This window comes from Salarias fasciatus, chromosome 22 (genome assembly GCF_902148845.1).
Source record: "Salarias fasciatus chromosome 22, fSalaFa1.1, whole genome shotgun sequence".
NCBI lineage: Eukaryota > Metazoa > Chordata > Actinopteri > Blenniiformes > Blenniidae > Salarias > Salarias fasciatus.
In genome coordinates, this window is record NC_043765.1 from 17,448,422 (window position 1) to 17,454,804 (window position 6,383).

Here is a 6,383-nt window from a genome sequence, read left to right on the forward strand (position 1 = left end):
ACTGAAATTGAAAGTGGGAAAATATTGGTTTGAAGAAAAACAAAGATGTGTGAATAAAATCAATGACAAAGTGCACATATCAAATGTTTACATAAAATTAACCTCGAATGAGACTTTGAATTTCATGCTGACACTTGATGCTTAATGGATTCATGTCAAAAAGTCCATTGTTTATTTATTTATTTATTTATTCGTTCATTTTTTATTTATTGATTGATTGATTCATTCATGTGTTTATTTATTAAAATGTTTGATGCCTTGTTCGTTTTCAGAAGTAAGGCTGCTTGTTTCTCTCGCGAGATCTGGCAACACTGGTCCGCGTGCGTCTGCTCCTGCTAATCGCGCCATCGTATCTTCCTTTCTGTGAGTAACTTTTCAGTAAATGTCAATGTTTATGAGAAACAATAAGTTTTTAAATTCTCTGTTTTATTTTATTTTGTCTTGGTTTTTAGTTTGGTTTCTGTTTTTTTCGTCCTGCTGAAGTCAGTGCGTCCACGCGCCTCTGCCGCACTTCCGTGTTCTCTAAATACCTGGCATGTTTGTCTTTGGAATGCTGACTGTATGTTTTGTAGCATGTATGCAAGTTTTTGTTACACTTTACTTTGATTCAGGAAATCCCATTCACGTGTTTTCACTCAACATTTATGTACATTTAATGTTTTCTTCTTTTAAAATCTATCAATTATATCTGTTTCAGTAACGTTTTATAGCTGCAAACTTCATTCTCACTGGATCTGGAAGAGATCGTGATTTTATTTTTGCTCATGTGTGAAAAACAGAATAGGATGAACACTGTTGATTGGAGTGTTTTCCTTTAACAGTATCACTATCAGGATCAATATAAGGCTGCTTCCTGGAACTTCCGCTCTTCCAGTAGGAAGCTGCAGCTTGAAACCATTCAGTGGTATTTTCTTTTACTCCTCAGTCGACTTTGTAACCGGTGACTTAAACGTCCTTGCTTCATGAGTGCTCTTTATGAAAGGATGAATCCTGCTTAAAAAAAAAAAAAAAAAAAAAAAAATCAGAGACACCAGTGTGCAGTTGTCCTGTTTTGAATGAAAATAAAATAAAATGCAGATAAGTGATTTTATAATTTGTTTCTTTCTATAATTTGATCTACCTCAGCTCTGTGCTTCATAATTGTACTCATGTACCTGTTGATTCTTCACTTCATGTCCTCATTTAGCCCTTTACTGCTCTCCTTCAAAGGCGCCTTGCAATTTGCAACGTCGATGTTGTAAAAATACAATTTAATATCTTACCTGGTTAAAGATAAAATCACTGAAAAAGCATAACTTTCAGAATCAACTCGACTTTGCTACATCAGTTGGTTAGATCCATTTTCACATCAGATGTGTTTTTATTCATCATGGCAAATATTTAAGAAGGTGCCATCAGCTTCCCTCAGAGGTTTTGCTTCATATTGACCTGATAACGTCTCAGACTTGCTGCAGATCTGTTCTGATGCTGATCTAACATTTCCCACATGCCGAAGGTGCTCTGATGGACTGAGACGTGGCTGCCGGTGGAGTCCTATGAACTGAAAGAACCTGTTTGAGATGATTGGATCTTTGTCACGGAGGGGACTCTGTGATTAAAGGGACGGACACAGTCTGCAGTAATACTCAGGTAGGATGAGATCACCCTCTCACACCAGTACACCGCCAACAACTGATGATACAAAATAGTTTGGATCCATACTGTGGTTTTCCTCATCCTTTGGTTGGAAGGAATATTTAACTTTCGGTTGCATTTCTATCTTCAACACTCATTTTACTTTGGCTATACCTCAAACCATCCACCCTTTAAATAATTGCTTAAACAAAACAAAACAAAAAAACAAATCCAGGCACTAGTGGCCTGGTCAGGATAGGTTTTTAGAAATATCTGATGCAGGTTGAACTCTTCATTGAATGAATAATTGAACTGACCACCATGACAAAGGAAATGTCCAGTGTGTTGGTCTCATTTGAAGTATATGTAGAGTTTAAAATCACATAAAACAACCTTTTTTCCCCCCCTCAGAATCAACCATGTCTAAGTGCAAAAAAATCCAAAGCTATTTCTGTGTTCTGATTGGCTGATGAGTATTAACATTATCCTTTAAACCAGGGGTGGGGAACCCTGGTCCTGGAGGGCCGCAAACCTGCATGTTTTCCATGTCTCCCTGCTTCAACACAGCTGATTGCAATGAGGCTCGTTATCTGGCTTTCTGCTGGACTTGGCCATGAATCTTGATTCGATTCAGGTGTGTTGAAGCAGGGAGACATGGAAAACATGCAGGTTTGCGGCCCTCCAGGACCAGGGTTCCCCACCCCTGCTTTAAACCTATATGGCTCTTTGTTTTCCTCTGACTGGCCCGGTAATTTCAGACATTTTTGTAAGGTAAGGTTGTCCCAGGCTTCGTTGACGAACCACTAATATTACAGCGACATGTTGGTGGATCCCTGAGGACCCGGACGGAACAGTCTGACAGTTCTGATAGTCCCCCTCGCTGTGCTGCTGTGAAGTTCACTTCCAAAACTTTGCCTCACATTTCATTTGCCCTTTGTGGCCACTAGATGGTGCCAATTGAACTTTGGACTTATTTTTTGGAGCGGTACACTCTGTCCCAACATTGTTCTTTAAATTCTAGAGATTTGAGACGATAAAGCCAAATAAAAGTTAGCTATTTTCAGTTCTGCTTTAACTTTTGCTCAGTTGTGTTTTATAAACCAGATTTTTTTTTTTTTTTTCAAATTTTACAAAAGCATGGCCTAGATTTTAAGCATGCTGCAATGTTCTTTTTGTTTCTGGTGAGTCATTTTTCTGAAACTAGTTGTCTTGTAGTCGTGCCAAAGCCTGGATGAAGATCAGCGCTTTCCACGTGTCTGTTAGCCAAACTGGAACAATCTGTCCCATTTTCTATTATCTGCACCCCAAATGTGAGTGGAAAAGTAGGTTTTTCAAATTAAGATGATTAGAAACTTCTCTGAAGGAACAACGGAGAATATAAAAGGACAAAGATAAGAGAACCTCAGTCATATTTACACTGTTTGATGTGTGCGATTGCCCCTGATTTTTTTCCCTGCACTGTTTTTTTTTTTTTTTTTTTTTTTCCTCTCAGCCTTGTTGTGCAGAATATTATCAGTAGATGGAGCCAGCTGACCTGAGAAACACCCTCTGCCAGACCTGACAGCCACAACACTGCTGCTTTTAGGATATGGGAATAAGATTCAGTATAACAGCTGCTAGATAATCCAACTTCAGCAAATAAAGCCACGTTTTGTTTAAAGTCATGAAAAAATAAAAAAGAAACTGAACAGAGCTTTAGTTTGCAGTCGCACACATATAGCTGTATTATATTGACAGAGCTGACCCCTGAAAGAAAACGTTATCCTACAAAAACCTTCATAATATACACATAAACATAAGATAACAAAGGCAAGATGATAAAACTGAACCTTAAACAAAAATGTTTCAGTTGTTCTAGGGAATAAGTCTATTATGAAATACTTATTCTTGTCCTCACACACCACTGGTGTGTGAATGTGAGTGTGAATGGATAGATGTGTTAATGCAGTGTAAAGCGCTTTGGGGTCTGCTAATGCAGAGGAAGCAGCGCTATTTAAGTGTAGACCATTTACCATCCTCTCATTGTTATTGTGTGAGTATTTTATGATCATATGAATATAAACCCAGCAAGAAAAGTTTGAAGATTCAGTAAAATGTATAAAATCTCTTCCCACAAAGTGCTTTTTTCAACCAAGTTGAGTTTTTCAGGCAAAGTTATATTCAATGCTGGTAATTTTAAGAAAGATTTTTAAGTTGCCAAATGGCAATAAACATGAAGAGAAACAAATTTAAAAGCGAATCAGAGAAAAACAAATAAAGATGAATATAATGAGTGAAGATCGAGCACAGCAGAGCAGACCTGTCCAGGCTTCTGCAGGTCCGTACGTGGCTCTTTAGCTCAGCTTGGCTTGCCCTCATGGCGGCACTTGGAAATGAAAATTCCGGTTATTATTGGCTTTGCGACGTCGAAAACTGTCACAGTTTTCACATTATTGGCCAATATTAGTTGTGTCTAACAACTGACTTTTCATGTGGCCCTTTGGGAACATGAGTTTCCCTCTCCAGCAGTGCATTGATTACTTTAGATAACATTAGCTTTACTGGTCTGTTTGATCCTGGGATGGATGGATCCTGTTATACTCGCTGCTCACTCGTCTTTCAGTTTTTCTTTGCCACCAATAAGCGGCACAGTGAAAACCTTGATTGCGTTGCATTAACCTGGAGGCACCAGCAGATGACGCCAGCTCACTTTGGAACAATTCACACCTCAAGAAGCTTCACTGGTGTGAGCAGAGTGCAGCTCTGACTGCAAGGACGAGCGAATAGAGTAATAAGTTGGTCGCTGTTCAGTATTATGGAGTCATGTCCTTACAGGCATTTGAAGAAAAAGGCTGTTTGATCACTTCTTTCAGTAGAAGAACAGTTGGTGAAATACTGTTGCATGTTCTGGTGAATCTCTTGCACATTTCGTTGTTTGTTGTCGTCATTAGACGGAGCTCCACGACCTTTCGTATCGAAGCTGCAGCGTCTGTTATCTGAGTCAAAATATCTGTTTTATCATGAGAGAAAAGAGAAGAAATCAAGAAATTTTCTCACTGATCCAAATCACGCCTTGCTCAGATGAGACTGGTTTGATATTAATTTCTCTTCAAAGTGTCTCCCAATCCTTTAAAATCACAATCACCTTCCTGGAAGCCTTGTTAATTCTGCCCTCTGTGGCGTTGTGACGAAGAGGAGCGGCGAGGGACGCCGGGGCCTCGGCGTGTTCGTCAAAGTGGGACGAGCCGAGGCTGCGGGGTCCGTGGGAAAGGATAATGATGCGGCGGAGCTCCTCCAGAAGCCCTTTCATGTGTGCGGCGCGGCCGTGCAGCCGTGCGAGTGTCGAGGAGAGCGTGTCAAGAGGGTAATTGCAACAGAGACAAAGACAGAGGCCGTAATTTGTCCCCACCGCTGCACTAATGGAGAGAAAAGGTCCTTGGGGTCAGGTGAACGTTGCACATGCAGTCGCATGCATGTGCAGTGTGCAAATTCATGTTTAGTTTGTATTTATTCATGATTTAGAGTGGAGGATTTAGTTACAACTAAGAGTTAATGAGCACTGGTGTGAATACACACCACATAGTCTTGACACAAACATGGAAACTTCCTAAAATCATAACTTTACACAGCAGAATTCCTTTCAAAATGCTTGTGCAGCTTCTAGATTTTAAGTTTAAACAATAATCACTTGTATTTCCATTGTTCTGCTGCCTGTCATTTTCCCCCCCTGAGCTATTTAATTACGGCCTCGTTTGAAAGCGAAGCCTCTAAACTGTTTCTTCTGATCGCCCTGCTTCCCGCAGTCGTCCTCCCGTGACGGAGAGCTTTCCCAGATTCCTCCAGCTTTCTGTCTTCGACCGCTCTCAAATCAATCCGGGATTAGGCTTGATTACACGGCTACCCCTTCGGGACGCTTTATTTCAATGAATTAGTCGAGTGAATGAACAGAACTGCAACAGAACGGTATTTTGTACCAGCCACATAAATTATGCATAGTCTGTGGATATCAGCTCGCCTTGATCATCTTTTTTTATGGTTTGAATCCAGAGTGAGAGAAATTGTTAATTGCCAGCCTTGTCACATGTAATCTGGGCTGTGTTTGATATACAGTGGGAATGCAGTCTATATGTTGGTGATTTATTTATGTTGGGATGGAGATGCTGCGTGCGATAAAAAGAAGACCCAGATGTGATGTTTTTCGTAGCGTTTTATGTTTTATCGCCAGAATCTCTGGCTTTCTATACACACAGAAATATCCTTCATTTCTTTGTAGTTACAGTCTTTCGCTTTCATTCAATTTTAATGCCACATAGTTTATCACCAAAAAGATGAAATTACAAAACAAAGAGTGCACTTTATCTCATCTCTTTCACCAAATATCCATTTTGCGTGCTTTACTTTCAAAAAGTGATTCTGATTTAGTTACATGTAACCAAACTTGTGTAAGAAATAATCCTCATGACGAGCACGGAGGACTGAATGCTGAATATTTCTGAGTTATTATTTTAAAATGTTTATAATTGTTATAAAAATGATTCAGATGTGATCATTGTCAAGTGAGAATTCAATAAATTGAAGGTCTTAAAATACTGATAATAATACTTATCGATTGAAATTATTTGCTTGTAGCAGTGTTTAAAACCAAAATTATAAACGGGTGGTTGCTTTAGTGTTTCCAAAAGTGTTAGAATAAAGACTCCTGACTGTAGTTTATAATTAGCACAAAAATCTGCAGAATAAAGTAAAATGTGGAATAATTATAGATTAAGATTCTTTATTTAAACCTAAAC